The following is a 16802-nucleotide window of genomic DNA, read 5'->3' as shown; positions in this document are numbered from 1 at the left end:
CATTGATCTTGCAAAAACATTTCCAGAGGACGCATTTGACAGTCTCCTCGCTTCCCGCTAGCTTGAATTGCACAACACAATCAAGACAATCCCACCTGACTCGATTCTTCATTGTAGAGTCGATTTCTCTAATGAGTGGTATTTACTGTCCAAAATCCTGTTAGCCATTTTGTTATATTGCTATTGGTGGAAAAAACAAGAGTCGACGATTAGTTTATAATAATCAACTGTGTACACGTCGCACATCAGATTCACAACACATTTTATATACGGTATATATATATGTGTATGTATGTATGTATACGCACCCCTCATTTTTTCTCAGTGGATTTGCACTGATTATACCTCCCTCCAGTGTAATGTGAATGATGACAGCACAACCTTCCTTTAAGCTTCCTGATTAGAGGTTTATTCCCAACTGTGAGAACTGTTGACAAAAAACATAAAGTACCAACATAGGGGAGAGTTAGGACTGTATGTTGTTTTAGGGGGATTCTCTGGAACACCTCATCCACACAGACACTCTGATTAGAGAGCGAGGCCGGACACATTCGGACAGTCAATGTGGTTTTAATGATGAACCACGCTCCAGTTTCTGTACACCTTCGTCTTTCATACATTTGCTGCTGACAGTTTGTCTTATGCTTTAATTAGCCTGTCTGTGCCTTCAGTTCACATGTTGCCTAATTGACTTGGTCTGTACTGGTATGTGAAATAAACACAATATAACGGAGAAGGTGCGCTAGTTTAATGAGCACATTAACTTGAACTAGATGTAACAGCTAGCAAGTCAGTTAGCATGTTAAACACCAGATATACACTGCGATATAAACAACATTATCTTATATTAGCACAGAAATTAGCTGTTCCATTTGCATATCGAAAGAACAAATTAATGATCATTAACGGACCATTACAACCTGCTTTTATCACAAATGCAGACAGTCATCAATGTAAAATGGTATGAGAATGCCGCCAACGGCTCAGTATTACCTTAGCTGCCCAACAAGGTGCCTGATGTAAAAAACACAAAATTCAACAGAATGGAACAGAGCTTTTATTGTCATTTTACATATACATACAACAAAATTTATCCTCTGCATTTTATCCATCCTAATTACAGTTAAACACAATCCAACCATTAGGAGCAGTGAGCAGAGACACTGCCTTGATTAGGGGCAGAGAAAGGAGCAGACTCTAAATAAGCATGTTTTTGGTTGTGGGAGGAAACCAGAGTGCCCGGAGGAAACCACGCAGACACGGGGAGAACATGCAAACTCCACAAGGGAAGCCATCCCATGACCGTCTTGCTATGAGGCACTGTGCCAATGTGCCACACTGAACAGTTTCTGCAGGACAACGCTGATCTCAAGAATGACCCAGACGACTGGCAAAAAAATGGAAATCTGCCAAAAACCTACGATTTTTCATCCCTGCTTATGATTTGCAGATACTGTACCAGACCATTGTGGTGAAGAAATAGCTGAGCCAGAAGGCAGGACTCTCAGTTTACCAGTGAATTTATCCTCACCTGTGGTCATGAGCTTTGGGCAATATCCGAAAGAACAAGGTTGAAAGTACAAATGGTGGAATGGAGATTCCTCCATCCGGTATCTAGGCTTACACTCCGGGACAGGGTGAGAAGTTTGACTATCCGGGACGGATTCATAGTAGAGCCGCTGCTTCTTCACATCAAAAGGAGTTCGGGCATCTGGTGAGGATGCCCCTGATTGTCTCCCTAGGCAGGTCTTCCAGGCACGTCCAAGTGGGAAGAGACCCCACGGAAGACCCAGGACATGCTGGAGGGATTATGTTTCCCAGATGGCTTGGGAATGCCTCAGGATCCCCCCAAAATAGTTAGAGAACTTGGCCAAGGACAGAGCCAAGGGATGAGCTGCTTGGTCTACTGCCACCATGACCCAGACCGGGATAAGCGGCAGAAAATAAGTGAATGAATGAATGAGTGGTCAAACAGTTTGCACGACTATGTACAAGAGCTGTTTTAGGTTTGTAGATTTGGCCAGGGCTTCAATTACAACACCAGTCAGGTGTCACCTGAAGTGTTTTGTAATTAATTGGGGATAGATTCTCATAGCAGTGAATCACAACTATTTCCACATACAGGATGTGGACTGTGTTGGTTGCAGCCATAACATGGTTGATTTGGTAGGCGTGAAGGCAGGCAATAACGATTTATGACGGTGCCTGTTAATCCATAAACTAGCTGTTTGAGATGGTGAAATAAATCATCTGTAGATGATGCTCAAGACTGCTGTTCGGTCTCCAGTGGCAGCCTGTCCTGTGGACGCCTTCTCTGCACATAGTCAGGAAGATTATGATGAAAGGAGCACAGAATGTGATGACACACCCTGTCTCCATAATTTGCTGCTTCATCATGAACAGAGGCATAAAACAACCCCCCCCCCCCCCCCCTTATTTCTTTCTGTGGTGAATCATACATGTCACACCTCACAGAGCTTTTATATCAGCCCGTCACCTCAGATGTTTCACATGCACATCACTGGAGGTTTGGATTGTCGTCAGATTTCTTCATCCAAAAGATCTGAGATCACAGAGGAGAAAAGTATGACCAATTATGACCAATCAGTAATACATTACTCCACAGTGGCATTTCCATTTTGAAAAGCCCAAAGTCTCTGTCTTCCAACCAGTGTAAAGTAGCTCTCATCACAACACAAGTGTCATTCTTGGTTCCAACCAACACAGATGTCATGTTCACAAAATACATAGTGAAAGCACTTGTGCTCCTTTGTGTGCTCATGAGCGTATTGGTATTAAAACACATTGTTGGACCATTGATACTGTGAGGCAATAGAAAGCGGCTGCACCATAGACAACCAAAAATCTGGTCTACAGTTGCATCTCAAAAAAATTACAGTATTTTTGTTAGGTATTTCAGAAAGAATTTCATATTTTCTCAGCTCATTATATATAAACTGGAGTGAGTTAGATGAGGTGGTGGAGAGTGTACCCAAGCATGAAAGACTGGTGATAGGAGAAGACTTCAATGGGCATGTTGGCGAAGGGAACAGAGGTGTTGAGATAGGAGTGGGTAGATATGGCATCAAGGACAGGAATGTGTAAGGGCAGATGGTAGTTGATTTTGCAAAAAGAATGGAAATGGCTGTGGTCAACACCTACTTTAAGAAAAGGGAAGAGCACAGGAGTGGGGATAGATTCTTTGTAGGAGATGCAAGCTTAAAGAAATTGGAGACTGTAAGGTGGCGACAAGACAGGGTGTAACGAGACAGCATGGAGTGGTAGTTTGTAGGATGACTTTAGAGGTGAAGAAGACGAAGAGGAGGAGAGTGAGAGCTTAACAAAGGATCAGATGGTGGAAGCTGAAGTTGCAAGACTGTTGTGTGAAAGTCAGTGAGCAGATGAGAGACAGAGGCAGTGGATGGAGGGGAAGCAATTTTGGACAACTAGAAAAGTACTGCAGATGTGGTGAGGGAGACAGCTAGGAAGGTACTGGATCTGACATCTGGACAGCAAAAGGAAAGCAAGGACAGTTGGTGGTGGAACGAAGATGTCCAGGAAAGCATAAAGAGAAAGGGGTCGTCAAAAAAAGAATTGAGATAGTTGGAGAGATGAAGAAAGTAGACAGGAGTATCAGGAAATCTGGTGTAAAGCGAAAACAGAAGTGGGAAAAGCTAAGGGAAAAGCATACAGGGAGCTGTACAAGAAGTTAACTAGTCAGGCCAGACAAAGGGACACAGCTGGAAAGGATGTGTGACATAGTCCTTAGCTCTCATGTACTGTAGTCATTCTATGAGGTAGTCCAAGATCCAACATGAGACGCAGGGGTTGACAACTGTGGTCTCCAGCTTGTCCCTCAGAAGCACCGGCTGTATGCTATTGAAAGCACTGGAGAAATCAAAAAACATGATTCTCACAGTGCTCCCAGTCTTTTCCAGGTGAGCCAGCACTCTATGTTGGAGGTAGATGACAGCATCGTCCACTCCGATGCCAGGCTAGTACACAAACTGAAGTGGATCCATTGATGATTTCACCAGGGGGCAGAGATGTCCAAGGACCAGTCTTTCCAGTGTGTTCATCAGATGTTGTGTCAGTGCTACCGGCCTGAAGCTGCTGAAGTCATCCAGGTATGGCGACCTTTTCTTCTGAACTGGTACCACACAAGAGGTCATTCCACAAAATAGGGGCATGATAAGAGAAGGCTCCATGGCCCGACTCGATGGGCACAAGGTAGCCCTGCTCCATGAGAACACAGCTCGGGCCGGTATGTAGGGTTTAATTAGGTCAGCTAAGTAGGTTGGTGCTAGTACATGAATAATTTTTATAGGTTAACAGCAGGACCTTAAAATCTGACCTCACTGAGACAGGAAACAAGTGAAGAGATGCCAAAATGAGGATAATGTGGTTGTAGTTTCTGCTTTCTGTCAGGATTCTGGCAGCAGCATTTTGAACCAATTGGAAACCCCTAATGCTGAACTGCGGTAAACCAGAAAATAGAACATTGCAGTTGTCCAATCTAGAAGAGACAAATGCATGGATCAGGGACTCGGCATCAGCCACAGACAGGATGAGCCAAATCTTTGCTATGTTTTGCAGGTGGAAGAAAGCAGTCCTTCAAATATCTAATGTGGAGGTCAAAGGACAGCGTGGGATCAAAAATCACCCTATGGTTCCTCACTTTATTTGTGTGATGTATGATTTAAGATACATGAGCCTAGGCTAAGCATTAGCTGGTCACCTTTCGGTCTTGTCCGAGTTTAAGACTAAGAAATTGCTGGACATCCAGCTTTTCACTGACATGAGGCAGTCCTCTCCGGACTTTATGTGTGCAAGATTACCAGCAGTTACATGTACAACTGTGTGTCATCGGCATAGCAAAGAAAAGTAATCCCAAAACACCACAGTATGTGCCCAAGGGGTGCTATATCATGTCACTAAGGTTAGAGGTAGTGTTGTTGTACAAGACGCAATGAGAGCGACTGGTTAGGTACGAAGTCAACCATGCAAGGACATTCCCAGTATTCCCAAAATGATTCTCCAACCTACAAAGTAGTATACGCTGATCCACTGTATTAACCGCAGCGCTTAGATCTAACGGCACCAGAACCGTAGTGGTGTCTGAATCTACTGCAAGGAGAAGATCATTTACCACTTCAGTGAGAGCTGTCTCTGTGGAATGATATGTTCTAAATGCAGACTGCAGTGGCTCAAAGGGATTATTTTTGACAAGGTGGTCCACGAGCTGCTGTGAAACCACCTTTTTCCAACAAAATGATAGGTTTGATATCAGCCGATAATTTTTCAATACACTATGGTAAATGGACTGCCTTTCTATAGTGCTTTTCCATCTGCAGAAGCTCAAAGCTCAAAGGAACAGATCCTGAGGTTAATGAAAAATTAATAATTTCTAGTACAGTAGGCCCAAGATTGGGCCACAGGTCCTTAAACAGTTTTGTTGATATAGGGTGGAACAGACAGGTTGTGCTTTTAGCGGACATTACAAGTTTCGACAGCACGCCTAGTGAGATACTATCAAATCCTGTAAATCTAGGTGATGTATCATTGATGGCACCCACCTCAATATCAGAGTGCATTGGCTGGATTAAGGGATGCTGGGATATATTTAACCTAATGTCATGTATTTTCTTCTCAAAGTAATCTAAGAAATCTTGTTGGCTATAAATGGAGAGCAACTTACAGGTGGCTGTCTGTGAATAAGTGTTGCCAACGTATCGAACAGGATCTTTGACTTATGCTCCTGTAGACAGGAGTGCGTGCTTGTAGTATAGACCAGCATTATGCCAGGTGAGGTGGAATACTTCTAGTTTTGAACTACTCAACTCAACTCAGCTTTATTTATTTTGCACTTTAAAACAACTACATCTGCCACAAAGTGCTGTACATGACATAAAATTCTACTGTCTCATAAAATGTATGAGACAATAAAACAACAGAACAAGTTAAAAAACAGAAAACTGAAAAGAGTAACCAACAAGTAAATTCAATTAAGAATTATAAAATAGAGTCTCATGCTGGGTTAAAAGCCAGGGAGTAAAAATGGGTTTTAAGATGAGTTTTAAAAAAGGAGGGGGTTTCTCTGATGTGGAGTGGAAGCTCGTTCCAAAGAGTAGGGGCAGCAACAGAGAAGACTCGGTCCCCTCTGAGCTTCTGCTTTGACCTAGGCACCTCCAGGAGCAGCTGATCAGCTGACCTGAGGCAACAAAAAGGGGCGTAAGAGTAGAGTAGCTCAGAGAGGTAAGGTGGGGTGAGACCATTAAAATCTTTAAACGCAAATAAAAAAATCTTAAAATGAACTCTGAAGTGCACAGGCAGCCAAAAGAGAAAGGCCAGAATGAGAGTGATGTGCTCCCTCTTACATACTCCAGTTAGAAGGTGAGCAGCTGCTTTTTGTACCAACTGGAGACGTGAGACATCATTTTCTATGCCATTTTCATTCTAAACCTCTAGACCTATGCTTAAGGCCGCGTAAGTAATCAATGAACCAAGACGACAGTGTTTTAGGGGGACCCAATTTTAGTGGAGGTGGAGCAATCATGTCGAGTGTGGTTGTGAGTGCCGAGTTTAAACAGTCCACAAGACTGTCCACTGAATGGTCATTTTCCAAAAGTGAGGCTAAAATATCAGGGAGCCTGGAGTTGATGTATCGCCACAATGATAAATAAGGTTCTTGTTTCAGTAAACTAGACAACAAGACTGTAAACTTAAGAAGTGAGTGACCTGAGACCATTGACGCAAGAAGCATGATGTCAATATTTGTGATAGTGATACCGCCAACGAGGATCAAGCTCTGGGTATTTCCACTAATGTGTCAAGCCCTGAATGCATTGCTGGAATGCAATGCGGAATGCAATGCAATTTTAAGATGTGATTCTCTTTGGGAGTGATGAGAATGGACAAGATTAGGAATGAACATATGAGGGACAGCGCAGGTGGGATGGTTTGGAGACAAAGTCAGAGAGCCAAGATTGAGGTGGCTTGGACATGTACAGAGGAGGGACCCAGGGTATATAGGGAGAAGGATGCTGAGGATGGAGCCACCAACCAGGAGGAGAAGAGGGGGGCCAAAGAGGAGGTTTATGGATGTGCTGAGCCAGGACATGCAGATGGTTGGGGTGACAGAGGACAGGGTGAGATGAAAAGATGTTTTTATTTTAATTTTGATCATTGCACCCTACAACTTAAAAAAAAAATGCATGTCACAAAAAGTAAAATAATTCAAGTTTGAGTAACCCACTTTTTATGTGGCACTGGGATACCAATTAAACAACTGCAAATATTTTTTGCTCAGGTTGTGACTGGAAACTTTATTCTTCATTACAAATACATTATTTTTGTTTGTGATTTCACTGAAATTGAACTTTGACCCAATATTGACCTTTGAAATATATGACACCAGTTTTACATGCACTGTAAATTAATACACACACACACACACACACACACACACACACACACACACACACACACACACACACACACACACACACACAAAGAAAGGAGTTACCAAAACCCTGAACCACAAAAGCGTCACAGTGTTTTCTGGGGCCTTTCCCATCAACCTTCACCCTTGGTAATTAGTCAGCAATTGGAGATGATGCGTGTGATTGGGAGTGAAAACAACGTGGGGATTGCAGACTGTGGTTTGGAATAGCGAATTCCTCAGGGAGACACAAGTCTGTCACAAAGGGAAACACTTGATTTAAAGGCATTGATTCAGTAAATTACGCTCTCTGAGAGACAGCACAGAAGTTTTTAATTGCAAAGTTAAATTACAGACTGAGAAATGGTGGCATACACTGCGCACTATGTATTTAATGTCAGTCTCATCAAGACACTTGCATTTCATGGTTTGTGCTATCCATTGAGCGCTCAAAGATGAGTCCTTTGTCCGTTTTCCCATTTCAAACAAAGAAAGCAGTTTTCATTTAGAACAGAACTTTTTTATATTTAATATACCAAAGCTAAAGGTATCGGTCAGAAATATAGAAGGGCATCAACTGCTTTTTAAAAGTCAAATGACAGACTTATTCAAAATGCACATTCCTATCCAAAGATCAACTTAGAGCAGTGATTCTCAAACTTTTTCAGACCAAGAAGCACTTGGGGAAACACTTTGGGAAATACTTTTCAGTTTGAAAATAATTTAAACTTTTATATTTTACCAATTTACTCGCAAACCCTTAGGGGTCACTCATGTTACACTCATGGCCTGCTTATCACTTTTTGAGAAAGGCTGACTTATAGCTGTTTCATCAGGTTCATGGCGGAAAAAGTAATTTGTTTCAAAGGTACACTTGGGTGTTTTCAGTAATTTAAACTGAAACTCTGTACTTAAAGGAGAAATCTTGAATTTTTCAACCTAGGTGGTATTTTTACCTCTCCGGTATGAAATGCAGGGACAGAGCAATCAGCATGTCCGTTCGTCCAGTGTCGCTTGTAAGTGCGATGTCTCAAGAACCAGTTGACCAATTTCATTCATATTTAGCACAAGTGTGTACTTGGGTGATCCCCCGACACTTTCTATTACTGATTTGTATGGACCAAGCGTCATCTCCTGATGACTCTTGGCCTTTATGAGGGGCAGCTGACCAGAAGGCCCTGTGGTGTGAAGCTTGGTGCGAGGAGGACGGAGAAGATTAGTGTTGTATGAACAGAGGGAACGGGAGGATATATGGGGAGTGAGGAGGTCTTTGAGGTGAGCGGGGGGGCATTGCCATGGATGCATTGGTGGGTGATGAAAGCAATCTTAAAATGGATTCTGTAGGTGATGGGGAGCCAGTGAGGGTTATGGAGTATAGGTGTAATGTGTTCCTGTTTACATAATCTCATCAGAATTCTAGCTGCACTGTTTTGAATATATTGGAGCGTTTGACTTTTTTTCCAGAGATCCCAAAGAGCAGGGAGTTATAGTAGTCAAGCCTAGAGGAGACAAAGGCATGGACAAGTTTTTTCAGCATCAAGGAGGACCTCGTACTGTAGTGAGTGTAGTTTCAAGTTGCTGAAATGGTTCAGTTTTTGCTGCCCAAATATTAGAGGTGGGCGATACTGGGAATTTTGGTACTGATCCGATACCAAGTAAATACAGGCCCAGTATCGCTGATATCGATACCGATACCAATATTGTTTTCATATTTAAGCTTCATAGATCCAAAGGATCCAAAAGACCTAGGATAGAATTTCGCCAAACATCGTACGTGACAACAAAAAACTTTATTATCACAATCAACATTTTTGTTTAAAAAATATCACTCAACACAACTTAAAACAAAATCTCCCGAGGGAGAGGGCTGACAAACCACAATACAAGGGTGCGCTGCTCCATGTTGTGTGACACAGCGCAGCGCTGCTCTTACAGACAGAGGTTAGACTTTGATGAATCTGTGCGCAGCAGTCAGTGCATGCGGGAGAGAAAAAAAGCTTGAGTATCGATCTTTTCACACGAGGATTGTTCACTATAAATACCAGCGTTGGTATCGTTATTATTGATATTAGGATCAATCCGCCCACCACTACCAAATATCCATGAGTGGAACTGAAAAGAAGTGAAGTCTGTGTCGCCTAAAGAACTACTTGAGGAACAGCAGTAGGCACAGACAAACCAGTGACCCAGTGTCACTCCTGGCAATTACCCCTCAGAAAACAGCCTCTGGACAGCAGCCAAATCATTGATGTTTTTGCTCTAAACCACAACAACAGGAGCATTGTGCTGTTATGAAGACATCAGTGGTAGGTGAAAGATTTTTTTCTCTCTGCCTGCTCTTGGCATTTTTTCCCTGAGGCTATAGGCTACACGTGTAGGTCTGTGGATGTTTGTATTGAACAGTAACCAAGGTTTGTGTGTGATTTTGGTCATTCTGTATGTCATTAGTGACTGTCGCAGATCAGAATGGGGCTATGTGTACTCATGCTCGTAAATGAGGCAGAGGTATAGCAGAGAGCCATCATGACACACAAGCCCATAGCGCCCTCATAGAAATGCAAAGCTCCCCCATAGCACCTGCAGAAAACAATCTCTGGAGCCGCCACTGACTGGGAACCTTCTGCTCTTAAAAACAGGCATACTAAATGCTAAGCAGTCAACCGCTAAGCAGTAAGAAATACTCAGATTAAATGCTTGTTGTCACCAGTGAACAAGCAAAAACATCATTTTAAAGTGTCAGTTTTTCTGCAAAGGTAAACATGCTCATGTTTATCTCACTGATTGAATTAATATTTAACATTTTACAGTTAGCCACTTACCTTAGCCTAGCCGTCATCCCTGTTGTCCACTGAATGATTACAAATCCATTTCTGTTGAGGTTCTGGGTGTGAGAGAACAAGCCCCTCATTGGCAGTTGACTAGTAATGCCTCAATGGACAGCAGTGCCAGAGCAGCTAAGGGTCTAAAGTAAGCAGCTAACTGTACAGCGTAATTGGTCATCTTTCAAAGTTTACTTTAATTTTGTGAGGTACATATACATACTTTTACCTCTGCAGACAATCTCTCCCTGCAACAGGTCACTTCTAATGCCATTTTCACTTTTTCCGTGATGACAAGAAGCGGTTTAATCTGAGTATTTCTGATTGCACCAATCAGTAGCAAATTAGCCGGTTAGCCTGCGGTAGTGATAGTATTTTTATTTTAAAAATTATTTCTAGGTTGAAAATGTCAAACCCAAATTTCCCTTTGAACCAACTGAATATTTATCTTGAAACAATAGTAAAGGCCTGCATTGACCTTTGGACCTGATGAAATGTTTCCTCACTGCATTGCTGTATTTCAGGAATAGGTGAGTAAAATTGTTTGATTGAAGAGATGATCTCTATGACATTTGAATCTTTCATCATATGGTGATGTAATGCAGAACGGAAATAGTTTTGAATGTCAGAATAATTTAACGCCAAAATCACAATTGTACAACCTGTCCAAACATCCACATCAAAGCTGCTTGTGACACACTAGGTCATATCTATCTATCTATCTATCTATCTATCTATCTATCTATCTATCTATCTATCTATCTATCTATCTATCTATCTATCTATCTATCTATATATATATATATATATATATATATATATATATATATATATATATATATATATATATATATATATATATATTCTTTCATTCAGTCAGTCAGTCTTCTATCCCATTTGCTAGCCTATTTTCTATCCCAACAGCCATAAGGCGTGAGGCAGGGTACACCCTGGACAGGATGCCTGTCTACACTAGGTCATCTATAAAGGCGGTTTCTCTAAGACTGCAAGGGAAGCTCAGCTTCCCCTAGAGTGTCAAAAAAATAAAATGGTCAAATACAGTATGTACAGTTTGTTAGCATTCCATTGACTATAAATGTGTTACAACACATTCATCTTGAAGATGTGTTTGTTCAGAATCAGCTACTTATCACAAATCGATTTAAAATAACATTTGCATGGAACAATGTCAGGAAACACAACAGTCAGGCTCTGTTATGTATGTTTAATAATAAAGGTTCTATGTGCTTCTTGAATTTTTTGATGATATTTTTGTTTAAAACATTAACGATATTCTTGTAAAAGTAAGTCCCTCCGGCTGCTCCCTTGTTTTCACTCAGGGTTACCACAGCAGATCCAAGGTGGACCTGCATGTTGATTCTGACACAAGTTTTATGCCGGATGTCCTTCCTGACGCAACTCCACATTACATGGAGAAATGTGGCAGGGGTGGGGTTTGAACCAGGAACCTTCCACACTGAAACCAAACGCACTAACCACTTGGTAATTGTGCCATCATAAAATACTGTATGTAATAGAGATATAAATTGTGAAATGCTATAGGAACTGTTATGACCATTTTACATATTTGAAATTACGTATAAATAAATTGACAAATTTTATGATTAAAGCCGACAATGAGCTTCCCGTTTGACAGACCAGCAGCCGCCACTGGTCATCTACCTTTGTTATAATTAGATTTTTAGAGTACAGTGTGTCACATTTTAATGCATTTTGAGGTACAAGCTCCAGATCCTCATGATGGTTTTGGTTTTCATCGTGGTTGACTGTTCCACTGGCATCAGCTTTATGTCTCTGCACCGGACTTTAATGCTTGGCTGTGCTGATGGCTTTTTTGGACTCATACTCTCTGCATTTATTAGCCTACTTGAATACGTGGACGCCTGTGCACGCAGAGACGCGCGCATGGCAGAGTTGCACACCCAGTTGCGTTACACATGGGTGCAAATGACTCGGTCTGAACATGTGCTTGTGACAAATGTGTTGTGGAGGAGCGCTGTGTAATGTCAACAAACAGCAGCAACAACAACAGCTCCGCCGGCTACCAACGAGCCTCAGCTATGCCGTAATTAGAAGTGGATGAAAATGTGGGACAACAGTGCCTTTTAACCAAAAACAAACTTTTCTCTGAGGCGAAGGATTACAGAAACGAAGCTCTGCTTGCCACATGTCGCCAGCTTCTCTGCGCCTGTCGCACTGGACCTCTCCTTTGCCACCGGGGCCATTTTGGTCTGCAAGGCAGATGTGTGAAATGGTCAACCTTCAACCACACCGGTGACTCATCTCTTGTGTGCATGCTTGTGTATCAGCACCTCTGCAGGCATCTTCTATGCTCATGCATCCTCCAGTCTGTGCTGCCTCCTACTGGTTGGGCATGAGACTGACACAGTGCTGGAAGTATGGAGAATTTTAAAATAGTAAATGATAATTAATGTCACCAAAGTTTAAAAAAGATCTTCTTTTACTTGACATATTGAGCCCTCCTGCAAGTTAAACAGATGTTAAGCGTGAGAGTGCAAATCCAGCGTGACCTCATGCCTGTATTTTCCAGTGTCAATTAATTTTCTTTCTTTGTTTTTTTTTTTGCTGCAGCTTGAGCTATAACAAGACCACCACAGGAGTCTCTGAGCTCTATACCACCATGTCCTGGCACAGGGAGCATATCTGAGCAAACTTGTAAACAGTCAACCATAATCATATGCACGCTAAACGGAGACACGATTAATGTAATCCGCACTTGTCCGAAAACGCCAGAAAATGTCTCTCATCTGGAAAGCAATCGAGATGAGCCTGCCCCGCGGATTTACCTTCAAACGGCTGTGAAAAGACAGGAGCAGCGGAGTTTGATGCAATTTTGCAAAGTCGATTAAGTTACAGCAAAGGCATGCTATTGTTAGTGCCGGCGGGATTATCGAGACCTGTTAGCTGTTCTCTGTTTTCACTGCGCATCTCAGGTTGGCCCCCCCGCCTCATGCATGCAGCCTTTCAAAGACGCGTATCAGATGTAATTTAATTGCATGCAGTAAAACAATACAAAGCCTGCTGTGTTTGCCTAACACCAACGAGCAGCCACATTTGGCTGCATCTCAGCATGGATGAGAACTGCAGCATCAAAATTTGGGTTTCTTCTCCGTTTCCGTTCACCGTGTTCGCCTCGTGCATGGCTCGGTCAGGTGGGAGTGCATGCCTCGCCACCCGTTCCAGCAGCACTGCCAAGCATGGGGGTTTGAGTGCGGGCGGAATGGTTAGCAGCAGCAGCAGCAGCAGCCTGTTGCTCCGGTTTGTTTGGAGTTGCGGTCCTTGCTGGAATATGTAACCAAATTCCTTTCCTTGTCCCACAATCGGAGTTAGCTGCCAGTTTCTCTGGCAATGAGGCCCTGAATTAGGGCCAGTCCTCCTGCTCATCCCACAAAGCCTTTCATGTTCCCAAACCGCAGCCTGAGCGAGGCGCCTCGGTTTCAACAGCAGCAGACCAGCATATGTTTGCCTAATTCCTGAGACATGATGACAGTGGTCTCTCAGCCACGAAAAGACAGCTTCAGCTTTTTCCCCCTTTATCCTGCACTTTAATTATTATTTTCTGTTGTTGATGACTTCCAATACTTACACACCACATGTTTTCTCATTACATATGTTTCTATTCTTTTTTTTGTGAGCAAGCCCTCCAACCCGCACTCCCAGAAGGTTCCTTGATCAAGAGACTGGAGCGGCACGGGAGGATTTTGATTGGCCAGCAGGAGGGTGGAGAGTGGGGGGGTGTCACCGTTAGGTGTGAGACATGAGAGATGGACAATCTTCCTGCCCGCAGGTCATGGTAGATTACCCAGAAGCAGGTCGGAGCTCGTAAAAACAGGGTGTCAAAGGAAAACACCCGGTGCTGCACCGCGGTGCCCATGTACACGTTTAGCCAAACACGTTGGTGCCTCATGGCCCGTGTACTCAACAACCAATGTATGCTTATTTTGGAATGAAAAAACCAAAAGCAGGAAATGGCCTGTTTCCCAACTCTAAAAATACAGAAACAAATCCATTAAATTTGACCCAAATAATGTGCTGATGAGGGCTTTTTAAAAAAAATGAACAAACTGACCATTATCAGATTTTATTTTGTGTTCTAATTTGCGTAAAACCAGAAACTAAATATTTATTCTAAATTTAGATTATTTATTTAATTGTAGATGGAGGGGTGGGTGGACTAGTGGTTAGCACCGTTGCCTCATAGCCAGAAGGTCATGGGATTGATTCCTACCTGTGGCCTTTCTGTGTGGAGTTTGCATGTTCGTGTTTGTGTGGATTCTCTCCGGGTGCTCTGCCTTCCTCCCACATCCAAAGACATGCAGGTTAGGTGGATTGGAAAGTTTAAATTGTCTGTAGATGTGTGTGAATGTGTTTGTTTGTCTATGTGTGGCCCCGTGATGGACTGGTGCCTGTCCAGGGTTTACCACGCCTCACACCCTATGACTGCTGGGATAGGCTCCAGCCCGTGACCCTTAATTGGAGAAAGTGGGTATAGAAATGGATGGATGGATGGATTGGGGGATGGGTAGCGATCTGTTTGTAGCTGTTGTGTGTTTGTATGAGTCAATCAATTTTATTTCTTTCAGGCAAAAATAAATCAATAAATTTAACAAACCCAGAAGAATAAGCCAGTCTGCATAAAAAACACTAGAAATGGACAGGTCTCAGTCTGTGTACTCTGTGTGTCGCATGGCCATGCAGGTTTTGCTTGTCCTTCCATGTGATGTACTTTCTACACGTTTTCTTGTTGCCGGTGTCTTGTTTTCTCAGCCATCTGACAGTTGTAACAGGTCGGGAATTGTCAACTGACAACCATCACTAAAGACTTAAAAGATATTTTTTTCTTAACAGCCTCCCTTTCGACCTCTTTAGTTAGTACTACGGGGCATTTTGTAGCTTGACTGCATAAGCTTGAGCCACAAGTTCTTTCTTCAGCTTCCCACCTATTTTGCCCCGTTTTTTGCAAAAATCTTTCAAAACTTTGACTTTCCAGCCCTCAAAATATTTAATATTTGCATTGCTGCCGGCACTTATAGTGCCTTTTAGGCAGTAGTGAACTTTGACCCGGTGTTCTGGTGAGATGAGCTTCCCCGTCGAGTTCCGCTCCCTGTAGTGCAAACTGACAGTCACGTGTGTCGAGATGAGCTCCCCGTCGGGCTGAGCATCCGTCATCTAACAACAGCGTGTGTACATGCAAGTCTTACTTTTAAAATTGAAAAACAGATTACTGTAGTTTTATGTAAAGACAAAACCTACGTGGGTTTTCTTTGGTGTCTGTCGTTAGATGACGGGGAGCTCATCTCAATGGGGAGATGCGCATGCGCAGTTGCACAATGGATTTCCTCTCGACGAGTAGCTCATCTCATCAGGACACTGACCCAACATGCACCGTAAGCGCTGAGATGCTGAATTTGCTTATTGTGTTGTGCTGAGAGCATGCTGGCATTTTCAACTCAGTTTGGTACAAGACAAAGGTTTTCAAAGAGGAATATGCAAATGACATTGACGTCATTTTCAGTGTCATCTGCATATTCCTCTTTGACACTTTCTTGTTAAAAAAAAAAAAAAAAGCAACTCTACGGAAAACAAAAAACAAAAATTCTACACTCTCTTTTTAATTACCAATTTCTATTTATAGACTAAATAAATCACTAAGTAAAATCAGATGTTGGGCTATTCCTTCTGTTTTTTTAAATTATTAAAAACAAACACTGTACGTTTGTTATGGTTTGTTTTGCTTCTATATTTCTAGACCAGAGTAAAAAAACAAACAGGCCTTTTATGGCTTCTGAGTACACACATCCCTCACATGATAAGAACATTTGTTTTTGGTTTGGTTTTACTGATTATCTCTTTTTTCCTAGGCTTTGGAAAACCCCAGATATGTACCCTGCAAAAAGCAGTGACTGAACAGATCAACAAATAAATCCTCTTACTTGTTAACAGAATAACTCAAAAACCGTTAATGCTATTATGCTGTAACTCACCTAATTAAAAGGGCATATGATGCGGATAAATTATTGTATGATGGTTACATTTAATCCACCAGATCAATCCAAAAAAGAAAGGAAAAAAAAAATTATATCACAGGCCTGATTGCCAGCTGCTGGACATGCCTGGGCTTGTTGCAGGGAACAATCTTATCATCATGCGAATGATGGAAATTAGGAGCACATGTAACTGAAGTCATGTATGACTCAAAATTAGATTATTTGTCTGTTTCTTTTATTTTCAAAGCCTTGTAACATAACAGTTCATTGTAGTCAGGGCAACTCAGTTGACATTTTCTTTATCTATTTTTACAGGTGCAGACAAATGCCACATGCACGACAAAATCACAGGACAGCACTTGGAAAGTCAATGGTCGAGAGGTTTGTCAGGCAGATAGGCGACCAGAAGATCTTCACTTAGATTCGCTGCTAGAAACGAAAATCCCTGTGGTTCCTTGGACACGGTTCTTAATTTTGTGGCACGTGGGTGTAGTCCATTTTAAGGCACTTTGA

This window comes from Thalassophryne amazonica, chromosome 2 (genome assembly GCF_902500255.1).
Source record: "Thalassophryne amazonica chromosome 2, fThaAma1.1, whole genome shotgun sequence".
NCBI lineage: Eukaryota > Metazoa > Chordata > Actinopteri > Batrachoidiformes > Batrachoididae > Thalassophryne > Thalassophryne amazonica.
The sequence above is the reverse complement of the archived record's forward strand: the minus strand, read 5'-3'. Positions refer to the sequence as shown.